This window comes from Herpailurus yagouaroundi, unplaced genomic scaffold, assembly GCF_014898765.1.
Source record: "Herpailurus yagouaroundi ecotype Mexico unplaced genomic scaffold, PumYag 77, whole genome shotgun sequence".
Classification (NCBI taxonomy): domain Eukaryota; kingdom Metazoa; phylum Chordata; class Mammalia; order Carnivora; family Felidae; genus Herpailurus; species Herpailurus yagouaroundi.
In genome coordinates, this window is record NW_024412388.1 from 59,319,137 (window position 1) to 59,340,004 (window position 20,868).

A 20,868-nucleotide genomic window follows, 5' to 3' on the forward strand; every position below is an offset into this window, starting at 1 on the left:
CTGTTTCCTGGCCGAAGGAATTATAGTGCAAATGTATTCTCTGGAGCTAAACTAACAGGCGCCGCAGGGACAGCCAAAGCGGGAGGCCTTCGTGGCACTGGAAGCCTCGGAGAGCCCCCTACAGGCGGGAGGACCCGAAAAGAAAATACTTCCGCTCAGCTGGGCGGAGCTAGGGAGCCGAGGTGGAAGTGGCTGTAATCAGGTTTGAGTTTGGGATGGCGGGCTGCTTAGGCTAGGTTTAGGGGGTGAGGTATGGTGGACTAGTGAAGTATTTGTAGAAGTTATTTTATTTTATTTATTTATTTTTAAAAATTTTTTTAACGTTTATTTATTTTTGAGACAGAGAGAGACAGAGCATGAACGGGGGAGGGGCAGAGAGCGAGGGAGACACAGAATCTGAAACAGGCTCCAGGCTCTGAGCTGTCAGCACAGAGCCCGACGGGGGGCTGGAACTCACAGGCCGCAAAATCATGACCTGAGCTGAAGTCGGCCGCTTAACCGACTGAGCCACCCAGGCGCCCCTGTAGAAGTTATTTTAATAAAGGATTGGGAACTCTATTCTTTAATTATGCACTTGGTACACGGGTGTCATTTAGAAACGTACTCTTTTTTGATACATACTTAGATGTAACAAATAGGCAATGTACACGTGGGAAACCAGTACTTTTAGAAGTAGGGTATTGCCAATATTGTTAAAAAATTACCTGTGTCTTTTACCCCTTGCATTCCTCCAGCGGTAACATTCTCCTCTGTTTGAGGTTTAATCTTTTGCTTTTTGAAAAGTTAGTTTATGTATGTTTAACTTACAAAATGTTGAGCTTTACAGGGATAGTTGGTTGTTAAGTAATTTGCAGCTTCCCCCCCCCCCCCCCATTCAACAGTATACTTCCAAATTCGTTTTAGGGTGTCACAAATATTTGCATGTAGCTGTAGTTCCCTAATTTCACTGCAATATACTGGTAATATTTCTATGTGTGACAGTTCATCCCTTTTATTTACCAGGTTTGTCATTACAAACAACGTCGGTATGAACCTTCTTAGAATGCACGGATTCAGTTACCAGAATGTAAGGATTTTTCAGAGTACAATATATATCTAGAAAGACCATTTTTCAACTACTTTCTAGTTATGATATCTGTCTTAAAGTCTTTAATAATTATAACATCTTAGTCATCTAGGATTTGGCAGCTGGTGATTTTGTTTTTCCTTGAAAACTGGTTATATTTTCCCACTTCTTTGTATACTGTTATGTTGCATAGACTCTGGGTCCTATTCAAAGCCTTTGGGGTAAGTTGATCATTTTGTTTTGTTTCAGGAGTCAGTCAGTTTGATTCAGATCAGTTTGATTCAGATCCACAAGTTAAGTCTCACCTTCTGTGGGTGCTGGGCCCTATCAGTTCAGTTTTCAAAGGCTTTGTTATTCTGCTTTGAGTCTGTCCTGTACATACAACCCTCAGTGATTACTTTAGAACTTGGGCAGTACAGTAGTCCCCCTTATCTGAAGTTTTGCCTTGTTTCAGTTACCTGTGATCAACTGTGAGAAGCAGATGATCCTCCTTCTGACTTATCCTCAGAAGGTCAGTAGCTTAACACTGTGTTATCGATGCCTGTCGTTCACCTCACTTCATCTCGTCCTGTAAGCATTTTACCATCTCACAACATCACAGTACAAAAATATATTTTGAGAGTGAGGGAGAGACCACATTAACAACATTTATTACAGTATATTGTTGTAATTGTTCTATTTCACTATTAGGTCTTGTTGCCTAATTTATAAGTTAAGCTATAAATTATAGGAATGTATGTATAGGAAAAAACAGTATATATTGGGTTTTATCTGTAGTCTCAGGCATCCACTGGGGGTCTTGGTCTTATTTCCTATGGATAAGGGGAGACTACTGTAGTTTAAATTGCAGTTCCGTTCACATGTCTTTTGCCATACAGCTTGTGTCTTTGCTAAAGATGCTTAGTTCATGTGTGAGAACAGAATTTATGTGGGTTTATGCATAGAATTAGGGGGATCCCCTTCTACATTCTCCCCTTGTGATATTCCATTCATGCTCTTTTTTGAAGGGTCCCCTTTTATTAATCCTTCTGCTAGAAATATGAGGTTTTTCTTGGGAGTTTTAGCTGCCTTCCATAGTTGCAATAGCTGACTAGGGCCCACATTGGGGCAAAGAGGTGAGAGAAAAAAATGTGGATTCCCTCTGTACTCTTCAGATCACAGAGGCCTCCTTTCCCAGCTCCCTTCTTTAGAAACATAGGTGTTCTCTTGGTCCAAGCCTAGGCCTCAACTCTCAGGTCAAAGCCCAGAGGGAGAAAAGGAGGGGAAAAAAAGCCAGGTATTCTCCCACAGAAGCTCCTTTTCTCCATTCATCTTGCTAGAAATATACGATTTCTCTTAATTTTTAATGCCTTTGCTACCATTAGTTTTACTAGATGTCAGGCCTCACGTCAAAGCTGTGAGAGAAAATAGGAAAAACAAACAGGGCATTTCTCCAACTTTTGATTCTCACCAATCTGCCGTTTTTAATTTACTTTTCAGAGCCTTCAGGTAGTTGCTTTTTGTATTTTGTCCTGAGCTTTTAGTTGTAATCAGTAGGAAAGAGTAGTGTAATCATCTTGACTGGCAGTGCAAATCCAGGGAATGCAAATTACTACTACATATCCATCAGAATGATTAAAATGAGAAGTTCAGACAATTTCAAGTGTTGGACAGGGTGTGGTACAACAAATTCTTATATATTCTTATACATAGTGGAAGTGTCAATTGATGTATCTTCTTTGGAGAACATTTTGTCAGAGTCTATTAAATCTGAACACCTGCATACCTTATGATGCTGAAAATCCACTCCTGAGCATACTCCCAACAGAAATGCACATATGTTCACCAAAGATGTATATAATAATGTTCATCGCTACACATTCCTAATGGCTCCAAACTAGAAATTCCCAATTGCTTATTTATGATAGCCTGGATAAATAAATTGTCATATATTCATACACTGGAATACCATCTATAGTAATGAAAATAAATTGCAACCACATTAAACAGTGTGGCTGTCACTCAAAAGTGTAATATTGAATTGAAAAAGCCAGATACAGGATGCCTGGGTGAGTCAGTTGCTTAAGCGTCTAACTCTTGATTTTGGCTCAGGTCATGATCTCACAGTTCATTAGATTGAGCCCCATGTTGGGCTCTGTACCAACAGCACAGCCTGCTTGGGATTCTCTTTCCCTCTTTCTCTCTGTTCCTTCTTAGCTTGCATGCTTGCTCTCTCTTTTTCTCTCTCTCTCTCTCTCTCTCAAAATAAATAAATAAATAAACATTAAAAAAAAAAGAAAAGAAAAGGCCAGACACAAACTAGTACATTTACATGAAGTTCAAAAGCAGGCATAACTAATCTAGGATAATAGTTACCTTAGGACATGGAGAGAAAATAGCAACATGGGGGTCTTTTGGGATCCTGGTAATATTCTTTGTCATGATTTGGGTTCTGGCTACATAGGTGATCTTCATTTTATAAGATTTCATTGAGCTGCACACTTATGATTTGGGCATTTCTTAAAAGAAGAAGTTTTAAAAATACTTATATTTATCCATCTCACCATATCCCACCTATCCCCTCATTCAATAGATGCTTGCTAAATATTATACCAACTTCAGGGACAAAGAGAGTGATCACAGACCTGCTTATGACATGGTGAGTATCACTAGTGAATACCTTGTGGACCTAATGGTGAATGAGCTTTCTTATAGTTGTGATATTGAGTCTACCATAACTCATATTAAGGCATATTACATGGCTATTAAGAAAAAAAATCTTTTGTTGGTTCTAGAGTTACCTGAGAGTTTAAGGTGGCAATGATCCAGTCTCTGAGGTTTACATTTGTAGATTCAAGGAGAATTTTCTTAAAGTACAGATAAATCAAGCACATTTTGTTTTTGCATGTTCAGTCACATTCGGGGAAAAAAAAAAAAGAAACCTCGCTTCTCAAAAACAATGAAAAATAACTTTTTATAAAGTTCCAAATCATAAATTCACTGCAAGAGTCATCATTGAGATATAGTATTTTTTTTTGGTTGAATTGTTTCCCTAATTATGGTACATAAATCCTTGTATTATCAAATATGTGAAATTGTGACTTAACAAGCAACCATAAAAAAGTTTGCTCTTGAAATAGTTTTAAACAAAAGAACAAGGAATTTAAATAAATAAATAAGGTAGTCAGTGAATTTAACACTCACGCCTAAGAAATTCCCTAGTTTTAATCTAGGAGCTTGTGGAAAGTAAAATTTACTTCTTAGGTCACGAGGACAGTAGTGACCTTAGGCAATGTTGTGGAATCTGAATTTGTGGCAGTGCTTAGTGCAATATGTGCAGATATTCCAGGATGGAGGGTCAGGGTGGTGATAACCTCCAGAAAGGTACTCGGAATTTGGAAATGGTAATAAAATACCGTCATTTGAGGTTGGAAGGATTAGCATGAAATTAATTAATTTCAGCCATCTGAAAATAGAATTAACTCATGCTAACATCTGATTTGTAAGGTGCACAAAAATCTCCTATATCCAGTCTGTGTTTTTGAGGGAATTCTTGTGACAGGTAATAATAGTTACCATTTATTAATCACTATATATTCAGTAGTGTGCTAAGAGCTTTACATCCATTATCACATTTAGAATCCCACCAATCTTTAGGAAAGATATTGTTAGCTTTGTTTACAGATAAGAAATCAAGGTTTAGAAAGTGTAAGTACCTTGTGAAATGCTATAAAATGTAACATACGGTGACTCTGGAGTCAGATTTCTTGGTTTCCAGTCCCAGTTCTATTGCCTGTCAACTATGTGACCTCAGACAAATTACTTAATCTGTGTTTTGTTTTTTCATGGAGGAAATAAAGATGATGATAATAGTACCTGTACTTTAGAATTGCTCAAAGGATTAAGTGAAATAACTCACTTAAGGTACTTGATAAACAGAAGTCAATAAATAATGGTTATTATTAAATTAGAGGCTCACAGTAATGGATGTTAGAGCTAGTGAATAATATCCAGTTAATGTACGAAATTCAATCAACTGTAGTTAGTAAAAATTTTCTGGGAGAATCATATGTCGTCAGAAAAATGGTTTGGTAACAGTGGACAAAACATAAGACTATATCTGGTAATGACCAAAAGAGAAGGCTATTTGAGTTCAAGGATTACAACTAATTTTCAAAGAGAAGTAGTTCTAAAATAGAAAAGGAATTTCTATCCAACTTGAAAGAAAACTCCCTTAAGACTACCCATTCTCTTTCTTCTAATTACACACTCACCAGACAACCTCTGACTGATCATTTTCTCTCCTGAGTACATTTAAACCACCACAGCAAAATACCCAGAATGAATTCTCCATACTCAGTATTCTTTTAGATTTAGCTGTCTTTGTAGATTGATAAATTGACATTCTGAGGTGCATATCACTTTCGTATGGGTCCTCTTAACATGTTGATCCCCAAGAGGTTAATTAACACTGGTGGAAATGATAAAGTTGAGTCCCTGAACCTACAAAGCTAAGAATCTGGCTTTGGATATTGTACTACAGCTCTTTATGCTTACAAGTAACAAAAATCACAATAAAATGTCTTAAACAGCAAGAAGGGGAGGGAGTTAATATTACAAAGAGAAGGCGTTTGATGGAATAGCAGGGCAAGAGTGCAAAGCAGATTCAGGAGACTGAAAGAAGCATGCTTGCACTCTTTCGGCAGTCTCTTGCCACTACCTCTCTGCTTACACATCATTCTTTTCTATCTATAGACCGGCTTTCCCTGCCATAGGACATTCATAGGACAAACAGAAGTAGTACATACTGACTTTAGATCTGAGTAAGTGGGGCTCTCAATGAACCCTGTACCCCTGGGAGGCCCGCCCTTTGGAGAAACTTCTTCAAATGTTCTAGGTCCCCTCTGGTGCCCTGGAGCCGGAACCTAGTCCTGTGTGGATCTTGGCAATGGAAGCCCTGGAATGTTCTGTTGTTGCTGGTGGTGGGGTTTGGCCTGGTCAACAGGCCCTTCTGGGTGGGATGCTCTAAACCTGGACCTGGACCTTAATGGCCTCAGTCCCTGTTTCTCCCTAGCAGAGTCCTCTCGACAATAATCCACTCACACTGCCCGGGGTCCACCAGGTGCTGAGGACTGGGACCAAAACCAGTGGGTATGGGCTCGGGTTGCATGGCCCTTTGCCTGTTGCTGGTGAGCCAAAGCTCCCACTGGCCAGGGCAGTATTTCTTTCATGAGACTGCACCAAATTTAGCTGCCAGAACAGGGCTGATTCACTGATTTGGGGATGATTTTCAGTAACACCGACAGAGGACAAGTTGAGGACCGCGGCTACCCACTGTCCTCTTTGGGCTGCCTGTGTGAGCTGGTACATGGGCACTTTACCTGTCTGTGTTCAGATCCAGGAGCCTCCTCCTGAGGAGCTACTGAGAGAGGTACGGGTAACCCACGTGTCTTTTATACTGGGGTCCTCCCCGCCACCCCGGCATTGGTGCCAGGGCAGTCACACCACCCTTTTGCAAGCTATGTGTTATATGTCAGGTAATTCTGGTCATGGCCATTCTTGTCCCCTCCCAGAACTTTCCAGACTGTAGTACTGCAAAGTCAATGTCCCCTTTCTGTCAGTCATTTTTTGCCTTTTATCAATGTGGTGACATTTTGCTGTCCTGGATTGGTCTCAAGCCCTGTGGGGCATGTGATAGATATGGCTTACCTGAATGGGACTTCCCTTCTTGCTCTGCCTAGGGCCCCTCATCAATCCCCACTACTGGTAACTGGTATGTGGAAGGCAGGGTAGAGATCAACAGTAAAAAGGTCATGTTCTAGCAGTGCAGTGATCAAGGCTTAGTTCAAGAGAAGACATGGTTGGAAGATGTGTTGTTCTATGTTAATGCTTTAAATTCCATAAATAAACACTATAAACTTCTAAATGATAAATTTAACATGACCATAAAACAGAATAATTGTTTTCATTTTCCTGCATCCTCTGGGTAAGACTTGCATTTGTGGTCATCATCAACAAAGCACATTAACAATATTTGAGAGTCATTGGAAACCATTATTCAAGGGCAGTACAATGGGTGTTGCCATGAGATGAGTGATGATGTATCAGAATTCATTAAATGACATTAGGAAAGTGCAGAGGCCAGAAGATCTATACTGTTTCAATTTTAAAAGGTTCCAAAGAGCCATAGCATGGTGAATAGTAATAGTGTTGGTACCTTTTCCTTGCAGTGGGATATATGAAATTAGCCAAGAATGGTATCTTTGACAATAAATAACACAAAGAAGTGGATCCTGCAAACTAGGAAAAGTTTTCATGTGCATTGATTGGACAATAAACATCTGTGTTGGTACCTTTTTCTTGCCCTAAATTTTAATCAATAAACCACTATACCTCACATGAGCCCATGATTTTTGTAATTACTTTTATAATCAAATTGTTGCTATTGATGGCTTCTACCCTGCACACCCCCACATATTTTCCCAGGGCCTTGTATACCTTAGAGGGAGTACTGGACAGAAGATAGTGTTAAGAAAGCTTCTACCTTTGTATCTCTTTTCCATTCCAGAGATTCTCAACTGGAATCTCTTGGCCCCAACTTCAAATTTTCAGACAAAGGCTCTGGCTGTGCTAACTTGGTCCAATCAGCCATGTCAGGTGGTCAAGGGCATGGTGTAATGTACAACCCTGACTGCTAGGATGAAAAGGGAAAAGGATAGCACCCAGAGAAAAGAAAACGCAGTTGGTTTTTGTGTTAGTTTTCTAGTGCTATGTAACAAATGACCACAAACCTAGCAGCTTAAAGCAATGTATTTTATTATCTCTCAGTATCTGTTGGTCAGAGGTCTGAGCATGGCTTATTTTCTGCCTAGCATCTCACCAGACAACAATTAAGTTATCCACTGGGGAGACCATTCCATCTGAGGCTCTGAATCATCTTCCAAGCTCATACAGGCTATTGACAGAATTCAGTTCCTTGCAACTCAGAGTCTCATTTTCTTGCCAGATGTCAGCCAGGGCCAGCTCCTAGAGACTGCCCTTAGGTCCTAATCATATGACTCTCTTCTTACAGCATGGAGTTTACTTCTCCAAAGCCTGAAAGAGAATTTCTCTACAGTCTATTCCTGCTGCTGCTGCTGCTGCTATCACCGTTACTTTTATTATTATTTACTACCACCACCACTACCACTACTGTAGGCTTATATAACGTAATGGAATCAAAGGAGAAATGAATCCATCACCTTTGTCACGTAATGGAACCGGATCAAAAGAGTGGCATCCCATCATATTCACAGGTCCTGCCCACACTCAAAGGGAGGGCATAATACATGTACACCAGGAGGAAGAATCTTAGGAGCCATCCTAAAATTCTGTCTACCAGGGCTCTTAAAGATGGCCACTACAGTTGCCTCTATCTTAAAGCACTGAGAAATATTTAAACTGTCTGTCCTCCTTATTCTCTTAAGAACAACAGTTTAGGGGTGCCTGGGTGACTCAGTCAGTTAAGTGTCCTACTTCACCTCAGGTCATGATCTTGCAGTTTGTGGGTTTGAGCCCTGCATTGGGCTCTGTGCTGCCAGCTTGGAGCCTGGGACCTGCTTTGGATTTTGTGTCTGTTTCTCTGCTCCTCCTCAATCACACTCTGTATTTCTCTCCTTCCAGAATAAATAGACATTGAAAGAAAAAGAAAGAAAGAAAGAAAGAAAGAAAGAAAGAAAGAAAGAAAGAAAGAAAGAAAGAAGAAAGAAAAAGAAAAACATAGTTTAAGGGGCACCTGGGTGGCTCAGTCAGTTGAGCGTCCGACTCTTGATTTTGGCTCAGGTCATGATCTCAGGGTTTATGAGATAGAGCTAGCTCCATGTTAGGCTCTGCGCTGACAGGACAGAGCCTGCCTGGGATTCTCTCTCCCTCACTGTCTACCCCTCCCTGCCTCACACTCTTGCTGTTTCTCAAAATAAATAAACTTAGAAAAAACAAGAACAACATAGTTTACAATATATTCATTGTAAAGTATGAATATATGAATATTCATAGACATTCAAGTCTCAGGTACCGGAAATATACATCTCTGGGAATATTTTGTCACACAGAATTCTTTTTCTACAATTCAGGGACAAGAAATTATTAAACGTTTATTTAGTACACTTACAGTTTGACATTCTTAGAAATTCAGTGGATTAAATGATGTGAGTATATACACACATACAGTTCACATATTGCCTACAACTTAAATTCTCCTTTTTTTCAGTGCAGACTATTAATAGGGAATTTTTGCCAGCTGGTGTTTCAGAGTTCTTTATAAATTAATTATTGTATTTACTAGCCATGTGGGAGTGGAGAAGTCTAATTGGGTCAAGGAGGCTGGTTCTGCTGGAGACTGAAAGGCAAAGCATGTATAAGGTATCAGTTGCAAATCTAATGCAGTGCTTTTTTGAACACGTATGTTAGAAAAGGGAACCATACTGAAATTACCTGCATATTTATGGAAAAATCACATAATTAGCATACACATTTATTGAAATTTGCCATCAATCTATGGCAAAGACAAAATATTTTAGCTGACATGAAACTGCACAGGTGTCCCATGCCACAGGAGGAATGAGATGCTTGATGCTAATAGCACATTCATTCACTCATTCACGCACTCACACAACAGGACCAGGCTAGATATTATAGCTACAAAGAGGACAATATCCTAGCCTAGTGCTCACAGAATGCTGGTGAATATGGATGTGTAAAGAAATAGAAAAAATCTGATTGTTGTGAGACTGACTTGGTAATCCAATTCCGTGTGTTATTTCGACTGGCCATGGTAATTGGTTGAAGAATGAATGAATATGCGAACCAGGAAAGACTGATCAGAATATTCCCTAGGATTCATTTAGGAATTCATTTGGGAGAGAAAAGTTCTCTCTCTATCGGAGTTCTTAAGCTGGTAAATGTGGGAGTGAGACACACCGCAGAGAGAGAGCTCACCCACAAAAGGAAGCCAAACAGACACACTAAGAACTGATGGATGGAGACACTTAAAGAGAGAGGGGGCTCCTGGGTGGTTCAGTCGGTTGGGCATCCGACTTCGGCTCAGGTCATGATCTCACGGTCCGGGAGTTCGAGCTCTGTGCTGACAGCTGGGAGCCTGGAGCCTGCTTCCGATTCTGTGTCTCCCTCTCTCTCTGCCCCTCTCTTGCTCATGCTCTGTCTCTGTCTGTCTCTCTCTCAAAAATAAATAAAGATTAAAAAAAGAAGTAGTAAGGGATAGGAAGAGAGAGTGAATTCTAAATATAGCATTTGAATCTCTGAATTTTTTCTGTTAAAAACTCCTGAATCCCCTGGACTTCCTACATAAGCCAAGTCAACACATTCTTCTTTTACTTAAGCTAGATTATACTGGGCTTCTGCCACTTGCACCCACAAATTCTGACTAATATTCTAGCTGGAATTTGGTACAGACCAGACTAGGAGGAAGAACTGAGAGCTCAGAAACAGATGAGTCTTCCAGGAAAGAGTAGTTCTCAGAGATAAAAATCGGATAAGAAACAAAATACGTATCATAAAACTATTGAGAACTTCCACCCCTGGTTCACACATAAACGTTATTGAAGGACTAAATAAGATTGCAACTCTTACAACAATATTTTCAACCACTTTATCCTGAGCAGTATGGACGCACACTCTTCTGCCTTCCTTTTCTTTTCCCAGCTGTTCACCGTGACCAAGTAAGACAGTGTTTTCCAGCTTTGGCTTTGGCTTAGGAAGCAAAGCTGTTTTAGAAATTGTCGCTTTATGTTGTAACTACCTATTTGTTTTATATATTCCCAATTCCTTACAGATAGGAGATAAATCTTATTTATTTCCTCAACCTCAGCACCTGGAACACAGTTAGTGCTCAATATTTGTAGAACAAAGAGAGGGGTTTTATTTTTGCCATCATTGAAACTATGCACAGGCGTGACCAAGGGGAAATTGCATGGGCTTGGTTCCTTCCCACTCCGTACCAAATGTGCATAATTATATTACTTGGTATGCACCAAACTGTTAGCTTATGATGAATACTTTCATAGTTAAGGCATGCTGCTAACGTTTGTGGTGAGCAAGGAGTGACTACCCTAAATTGTTCCACAGTTTAGAGTAGTGGTTAAAATCACAGGCTTTGGAACTAGAATTCCTGCTCTGTTGCCTGCTTTGTAACCTAGGTCAAAGTGCTGTGTCTCAGTTTCCTCATCTGTGTAATAGGAATAAAAATATATCATAAGGTTGTTGTCAATATTAAATAAGTACTATGTTTAAAACTGTGGAAAAAGAGTGTCTAGCACACAGTAAGTGCCATGTGTTTGCTGTGATTATTCTTATTGTTGTTCTCCAAGCCTCACTTTTATAATGGTAAAATGGGTATAAAATTACGTCTGTGGGTAAATTGCAAATAAGATAATGCATGTAAAATTCTTGACAGTAAATGCACAATACAAAGCAAGTATTAATAACTATTATTAGGATATAGTTAGATTAATTGGAAGTTAGCATGTGCACCAAATGTGTGTTACCAACTTTCAAAAACAAAACAATAATAGGACTCATTAAAGTGTACTTGCACACTCTTAAGTAGTGTAATGTTGTAGTTAATGTCATAGGCATGGAAAGCAGTTTGCCTGGGTTCAGATCTCAGCTCTACTACATATTACTTGTGTGATCTTGGGCAAGTTACTTAACTTCTATGGGTCGCCTCTAATAAAATGAGATTAATGACAGTGTCTGCTTGATAATGTAGCTCTGAGGATTAATTGAGGCAATGCCTCTAAAATAATAAACACGATGCCAGAAAAATAGTAAGCAGGCAATAAACATTAGCTTATTATTGCTCAATCACTTTCAATGGTAAAAATGAGGATGTAAGTGTCTACCTGACCAGACTGGAATGTGGATAAAATATGATAATGCCAGTGAAAATGTCTAGTAAATAGGAGATATTTCATAAATGCCACTTTTCTTTCCCATTTTTATGATTCAGGAGACAACTCAGAACTTTACAATGCCTTAAGGTTATCAGTATAAATATCAATTGGATTTCTACATGTGCGGTTATAGGACAGAGAGGATCAGGTAAAATTTGATCAGTGACACATACTAAGTGTTGTTTATTGAATAAATATCATTTAGACCATTCAGTTGGCTTATTAGCTGTTCTTTCTTATTAAAGAAGATTGTGCCAGAAATACCCTGTTTTTGTATATTCGTTTGATTCAGGTCACAGATAAATGGCGATTTGCTCTGTTCAGAGAAGGATAGAAAAGTAGGCTGGTATTTCAAGTTTCTTACAGCGAACATGGTGCACAATCTGCTAGAACTGAAGGAGAATGTTATTAATCAAAAGGTGCATGAGGAGGCAAAGGACTTCATTATGCTGTTTTGCTCCCACAACTTGCACCTGGAGCTTTTTAATGAATGTGCCCTTTGGAGACAGGTGGCACTCTGCAAAGCGTAAACCTCTCTAAACCTCTTCTTGTCTCAAACTGACACGTCTTCATGGCACTGTGAATAATCAATCTAAGCCTTAAATGATGTGAAAGGCTTTGGTAGGACTATAATTAGTTGAAACTATTTTTTTCTTGGTCTTTAGGAGTACACATGGCTAGAACAAGGGAAAGAAAACATCAAGAAACAGCTGGAAAAAAGAAATCATGTATTCATTGAAAAAGGCAAGCCTATAAACAATGATATTGTGTACTGGGTGAACAAGTACAGTAGATGGCAGTTTAGTAACATCCAATATCGTTTTGTCATGTTTAGAAGTCATCTTTTTTTTTTAAAGAATATGTAAAAAATATGCATCTTATGTTTTATATATTTATTGTCATCTTTTCTGGGAAAAGTTCTGTGTGTGATCTCTGTTGGCTTAGAGAAACAGAATTGTTATAAACTTGTCAAATAGTACAGAATATAAAAGGGACATTGGGGTGCTCTGGGATTTTTACACCACATTTTATTAGCATCTCATTCATTTTGAAGCACATAAAGATTTTTTTTTTTTATTTGAAGCAATAAAACTTGGGAATTACTCTCAAGTAAAATAACACCACAACCAACAATTGATTCCTCTGAAAACCCGGATGTAATTTTAGCATTTCATGGATGGTTCTTTAATTGTTAGTTAAAATATTTAGGAAACTAAGAGAGGTGTGGAAAGGGAGCAGAGACAGAGAAGATATTAGGAAGGGAAGGTAAAATTTCCAAGAATTTTTGAATGTGAAAAGGAGAAGAAATAAGAACCTAACCTTTCCTGAGTTACAAGTTCAAGATTGTATCACTTGTTTGTCACATGGAATTCACCAACAGTCCAGGCATTTAAAAAATTCTGATCCCAGAATGGAAAGCTGACAGTTCTTCCTACAATGGAATCAGACCATTACACACGCTCTATTGGTTTAATTGAGCATACATTATATCCTTCAGCAAGAAATCTTCTGCCATGGTACCCTATTTTCTTGGGCACCAGGGCTTGACAGATTTCTCACACAACTAAGCAGTTGAGAATGATACAATTTTGACATGAAATGTGCTTATACTTTGAAAGCCATTAAACAAGACTTGTTTGCTTATAATTTTCTAATAAAATAAAGGGCCTTCTGTGGAACGCAGTTTTAAAAACACATCATAACATTGTAAGTGTGTAGGTCTTGCAACGTTTTTTCTAATTTTCTAGTGACAGACACAGAGTAATAAGATTTCCCTAACAGATGCTTAGTGCTGGGTACTCACATGTCACTCAAGCTGACAAGGTTCTAGGAAAAAACACTTTTGTCACCATGTTACCATTTTGAAAAATGAACTGCACATAATTGCACATAATTCAATTTTGCTTAATTGAAAAGTATAAACTTCACAAAATATAATTTATTAAAGTTAATATGACAGAATTAATTGGAAATATACCCCAAACAACCCACTAGGTCCTGTTCTACAAATTTGTCTGCAGACAAGATTCTAATCCTACGTGCCTGGAGAAAAGCATTAGTTTAGTTTACAATAGGATCATAGAATTTTGAAGTTGGGAGGGAGACTGTGAGGTCTCCTGTTTCAAATTAATACCTACTTTTAAGGATTTTCTTTCTATATATATCCCTGTAAGATTTTAATTTAATTAATATTCAAATAATAAATAGCAAGCACCATTCAAATAATAAATAACAAGCAGGTTGTGAATGAAATGAACATGGTTTCTTCACTCATTCATTCTCTCAACAGATATTTATTGAGCATCACACATAACTGGTATGTTCCAGGAATTATGTTAGAGACTGTTAATGCAAGAATAAATATTTTGCTATTTCTGTCCCTGAGGAGGAAGTCAGAGTATAGCTGGGAAGATAGACAAATTAATAACTATATTGTAGTGTGATAAAGGCTATGATAGGTAGACAGTCGTGTGGGAAGACAGATGAGGGAGCAATCTGTGTCACCTGAGGGTTTTTCAAAGACAACAGACAGGAAATCACATTTCAGCTGGAGCAGGAGTTCTCAGAAGAGAAGTGGAGGCTGAGGATCTAAGAAAGGAAATAGGCATGAAGGCAGAAAAGTATGTTTGGAGGGTGAGTGTGTGAAATGTAGGGAATGTTGGGAAGTGATAGAGAGTCAGACTTGGAAAGTTAATTAAAGGAAAGACTGCAAATATCAGATTCTAAATAGGACAATTGAAAAAATGTGAAAGTGAAGATAGGGATATGATCTGATTTATATTTTTAAAAAACTAGGTTTGTAATAGATATGTTGAAGTGTGTTCTGGTGTTTTACTTGGACAATGGAAGTGACAATGGACAAAGGTATATATATTAAGATATGTTTTAGAAATTGACTGAACTGTGGGCACTTGGATGGCTCAGTCAATTAAGCTTCAACTCTTGATTTTGGCTTAGGTCTTGATCTCACAGTCCTGGGACTGAGTCTCACATCACACTGCATGCTCATGGAGCCTGCTTAAGATTCTCTCTCTCTCTCTCTCTCTCTCTCTCTCTCTCTCCCTCTGTCCCTCCCCTGCTCACTCTCAAAAGGAAGGAAGGAAGGAAGGAAGGAAGGAAGGAAGGAAGGAAGGAAGGAAGGAAGAAAGGAAAAGAAAGAAAGACAAAGAAAGAGAGAAAGACATTGAACTTGGTGGTCAGTTGCTTGGGAGAGGCAGGTGCTACAGGAAAGGGAAAAGTGGATGACTTTAAGAAGTGTAGCTGGCAGGATTAAGTTTGAGGATTTGGACAAGCACTTATTAATCCTCTTCACAAACTTTTGAAGGTTATAGCAGATGAGAAAAACTGAAGTTTTAAAAAGTTAACTAATTTGATAAGGTTACCATATAGGTAGTAATTTATGGAGACCAGATTCGAGCATATTCTGTGCAACTAATCCCAGAAGCCAACTTCTTAACCACCATGCTGACTATTTCTTTCTGTACTTATTGAGTGGGCAGTGATACCATTTACCAGACTGGGAAATAAAAAAGAAAAAGTTGTGACTAGAAGATAATCAGTTTGACCTTTAACATCTTGAGTTTGAAAGGCCAGACAGTGGAGATATTCCCAAGAGTATTGGAAATTACAGTCCTGAAGCTCATGAAAGATGTGGAGTCAGAAAGTTCAGATTTGGGAGATATCAGTGACTAAGAGTGTAAGAGTGACTCAATGGCCCAACGAATAGGCATAGGGAAGAGGATTGAGCAAAAAGCTTACAGTGGCAGTGGAACAAAGAGTCAGGGGAAGGAGACTGAGAAGGAGCATTCAAGTGACCTAAAGGGAAACCAGCATAATACATCTTCCACATAAGTCTGTGAAGTGAAGACCTAACTTTTTTCCTTTGAGTATACATTGGATAGAAGGTTGAACCATTGTCTACTTAATTGTCCATTATTGCACTAAGAGCATCCTTACAACTGAAAAATTGTCACTCGTAGTCTCTTTTTTTTTCTGAAGTTCACAATCTCTTCCGATTCAGGGTCACCATCTTCTACTTCACACAAATTCCCATCATCATACTAGACCATGAATCCACATCTTTGACGATGATGGATGTGCCTGCTCTCACCTCAGTTTCTAGACTGTGCTTGAGCCAACTTTACCTCCAATATGTTTCCATATTGTTCCAGGGATTGCTCTGCTTGTGAAATATTTAACCATGAAATTCCAATGACTGAGAATAGGGTCTTCCTGTCTCTTTCCCACTAACTGAATTCAGATTCAACTTTGTTCACATCACTTATTGAGTATGTATCATATGTTGTGTGGAGGATTTAGGATATCTATATCTATATCTATATCTGTATCTATATGTCTATATCAGGATATATATCTATATCTATGTCTATATCTATCTTTCTATCTCCATCTGTATCTAGATCTGTATCTGTATCTATAGATCTTAGCACTGAGACATTGCCCTTAATCTTAAGAATTTCACTAAATAGGAAGGGAGCAGATATGTAAACATTTTTTTGCCATCTGGGTACGATAACTAAAAAGACAGAGGTGTATTATAGGAACAGTAGCGTGTATGATGGAAAGTTTGAGCAGTTGCACTTGAGTTGGAAATGGGAGACATGTTATTTATCAATAATTGCCTAACTATACCCCTAAACTTAGAGGCTTAAAATGGCCGTGATTTATTATTTCTCACAATTCTGTGGGTTGACTGGGCTCCCCCTACATTCAACTCATGGTTGGGGTAGGTAGGAAGAGCCAAGAAGGTTTTACTCACACTATGGGGTGTAGGTGCTGTAGGCTAATTCTCACTCCCTGTGGCCTTTCTCTCCACATGATATACTTCAGACACAATAGCTCAAACTTCTTTAGGGCATGGTAGTTGGGTTACATTGGAACCGGCACGGTGCCAATTCTATAGCATTCTGTTGGCTTGCTTCAGAGCAAGGCTCTTTTTGTGGGAGTAATGGCATAAGTGTGTAAGGATGGGATAAAAATTCAGCAGCCAATTTTGTTTTTAACAGACAAATTACCACAGGAGACTTTAAAAAGGAAGAGATGCTTGAGATGAGTCTCAAAAGCTGAGAAGTTCGTCAGGTTAATGGGGGGTTAGAAGAGGATCTCTTCAGGAAGAGCAGCAGTGACATGAAGGCAGGAAGCAACATAGTCATTTGGCTTGCCAGGATATGTGGAATGCCTATGAGCATTTGTGGGAAGGAATGAGAAATACAACCAAGATTATGGAAAGCCTTGTTGTAAGAAGTAAATTGAAATTTACCTTCCAGATAAAGTCTGCAGAATGCCCTTAAAGAGGTTTTATATAGGGGAGCGGCTGCTCTTTACTCTCATTGATTCTTCTACTTTGCAGGCTTTGTGTGTTCTTGATCAATAAGCCTTTGGCTTTCTTTCCTCATTCAATCCAACCTACAACTCATAGTATTCACTTAAACCTCTCTTACCAGCCCAACACTCTCATGACCTTCTTTTCATTCTGTTTTCCTAAACTTCAATTTTAGAATAACCTATCCATTTGTTCTGATCTTAGTACCAGGTATTGAATAATACTAGAGCAAATCACATAGCCATGTTGATGGCCTGCCTTATACATTTATGATTTCTAACCTCTGTTGGGCTCTTAATATTGCCTAGCAATTTTTATATACCCTTGCCCATTCCTTATGCTGGTCATTCCTTACCAGTCTTTTTAAGTTTTGCATTTAATGCTGCACTAGCTCCCCTTAGCAGATTACCTTGACTATTTCACAGAGGAAATAGCTGTTATAGCTGTGAAAAACTTTTTTCACGTCATCTCTTTGAAGTTCACTTATTCTTTCTCCTGGATCAGCCCCTTCCTTTCCTTCCAAATTCCTGTCATCTTCCTGGGACTTCTTTTACTTCTCCTACACCTCTGAATTGGTTTACAGTTCTCATCCACTTTTTCCTTCCTTCCTTCCTTCCTTCCTTCCTTCCTTCCTTCCACACTCATGTTTCCTCCTTCCCTTCACCTATGCTCATACCCCAAGCCTTCTACCTCTTGCAAGATCTTGCTCTAATAATTATGTCCTTACTTGCTTTTTCAATCTATCTCTTCCCACAACTTTCTCCTCAGCCTAACACATGAAAAAAAATGTTCTTAATCCTATCATTTTCTTCAGCCTTGCTGCCTCTGCAATCCATAATCTCTCACTGTACTCCCTGATGATTCTTTCTTATTTCAAATTTACTCCTCAGCAGCCTGCAATTTGACTTATGTCTTGATCAAATGCCTAGCAGTTTCTAACACATGGTATGCATGTGTTAGATATGCATGTAACATATGTGTTGATGATCAATTTCTAATTGCCGATATTATGTTCTCTTTTTAGCCTTCATTTGACTTATAGTAAGAGGTGAGGGACAGATTCCATTTTAAGGTTCTGCTACTGGCATAATGGAACTTGCAAACCACACATGCAAGTGGACATAATGGCTGATTCTGTACTCCACAGATTTCTTACAAAATCAATGTTACTCTATTTGCATTTTAGTTTGTTGGAGCCTGTGTTGTACCAATGGCTAAATATACTGAATGTAATTAGTATTATTGATATTGCATATATAAAATAGATAAAAAATTATATACTATATTATATTATACCATATAAAATTACTTTTTATTACATCTCTCTTGAATTATGGTGCCCATTTAATACATGATAATCACAGATTTTTAGAACAACAAAACTTTCTCATATACTAGGAAGATAGTATATTTAGGAAGATAGGAATCAGAGTTTCTTGGCCCAGAATAATCAATATATTTTTATGAGATGAATGGATGAATGTTTCTTATATGTAACCCAGCCAGAATTTTATAAATGAACATAGAGTGTATTTCTGATATTTCAAATTAAAAATACCATCCATTGTTAGGGCTCAGAGTGTTTACACATTCTAAATGACTGCTGTGCTATTGTTATTGAAAGAAAAAAAAAAAACTCCACCAATTAGTACTGCAATTCACAGGTAAATTTTGTTTGTTTTCTCTGGAAATTTCATCTGTTAAAGTGCTGTTTTGGATGTGGTCTTTCCATGGAAACACGCATAAACTCCTGACGAGTTTGAACTTAAACCACTGCTATAAAACTAGGTACTTATTGGCCTTCAATTCATCTGACTTTTATCTTATGGAATGTGAGCTCATTTAATGGCATCAAGCGAAAGAAGCTAGAATAGCATCCCGTGTACTGCATACCTTTGGGACCTTCCTGTATAATGTTGACATTCAGTCTCAACCAGCCTGACAATAAAATGATCCATTTATCCAACACAAGTAGGCAAAGGAGGAGATACTGTATCTTTTCACTCTGCCTCCCACTCCCAGAGCCAGACCGATGCTTCCTTTGGGCCAAACACACGCACACATAAAGCACTTCATCAACAATTTTTCATGTTTTCCGTTAAATTGGATTTACTCTTCTTACATGAATTTTCCCCTAGATACTTTTTCCAAATAGCACAGAAAGTATTTGAAGTGAACTAAAACTTTTTAATAATAAACTTTGTGGTTATAAAGCCCTAGGACTAGGAAACACTTATAAACAAATAAAAATGAACAGCTTTACCATTGTATAGACAAGACTAGTGAGGAGTTTAGAAAAGATATTAGCCTAAATCTTAAAAATAAAACTTTTCAAAGGGACAGTATCATCTAATTGGGGAATTTTATAATTTATAAATTCCTTACAAATCTACTCCATAAAGTAATTGCTTTAATCACCAAGAGTATTGAGTAAAATTTTTACTTCCTTAATTCCACTCCCTGATAGTTCTGTTCCTTTAAAAAGAGAGAGAGAAAAAAAAGCATCTAAAGCAGTTGTGTTTTTACCTATTCTATGACTATTATGGTTTCTTGATTACATTTCTATTTTCTCTTACTGAAAATAAACCTTTCCTTGTTAAGCCATGTTTTGTTGCCAATGGAGAATTCTCTTTTTTAGAAAATGCTTTAATTTATTTGGGGGTGGGGAGCGGCAGAGTGACGGTCTGAAGTGGGCTCTGAGCTGACAGCAGCGAGCCCAATGTGGGGCTCGAACTCACAAACTGTGATCTCTTGACCTGAACCAGTTAGGCGCTTAACCGACTGAGCCATTCAGGTGCCCTGATGATGGAGAATTCTAGAATGACCAGGCAGGTTTGATAGCCCCTCAGTTTTGCTGTTGCAAGTGACATAAACCCAACTCAAACTAGCTTAACTCAAAATAAGAAATCTCTAACTTGTAACGGAAAAGTCCACAGGGGAGCCTTAGCTTCACATGCAGCTTACTGTAGAGCTCACATCATTAAGAGACCTCTCTGGGTTGCTTCTATTATCAGGTTGACTTTCCTTGTGAGCATAATGGATAAGGCAATTCTAGTTCATCACATCTTTATTAATTCCACTTGAAAGTCCAAGCTTATCTTCTCCAGGAGCATATGTTCGAATGGGCTACTGTGATGGTTAAGTGCAGTAGTATTTGTTATGTTAGCTATTATTACTGTCCCCTTAAGTTTGTGCTACTTGTCCATCTCTGTACCAAGCATTGTGGTCAGAGTATCTGGATAGTTTAAACCCTCTTGTAGAGTTTTAGCGGAAGGCGTTCAATCCCATACAAATCATATATTTGAGAATAAAGATATGTAAATTATCTAAAGGATCAATAGAGTACTTTTTGCCAGAAATAAAGGTGAAAAGCTGGCAAGTCAATTGTGGTGGTTCATTTTACGTATTGATCTGAGTGGGCCATGAGGTGCCCAGATATTTGGTGAAACATTATTCTGGGTGTATCTGTGAGGGTAATTTTGGAGGATATTAACATTTCAATCAGTAGACTCTCCCTAATGTGGGTGAGT

At 38.4% G+C, this 20,868-nt stretch overlaps 1 long non-coding RNA gene across 1 annotated transcript; it reads left to right on the forward strand.

Annotated features, from left to right (window-relative positions):
• Positions 1 to 51: 51 nt before the first annotated feature.
• On the forward strand, positions 52 to 12,882 carry LOC121027310 (uncharacterized). The gene is made up of 4 exons (XR_005788658.1): positions 52 to 202; positions 1,003 to 1,066; positions 3,639 to 3,704; positions 12,660 to 12,882. It is a non-coding gene; the product is annotated as an uncharacterized LOC121027310 (long non-coding RNA).
• The last annotated feature ends 7,986 nt before the right edge of the window (positions 12,883 to 20,868 follow it).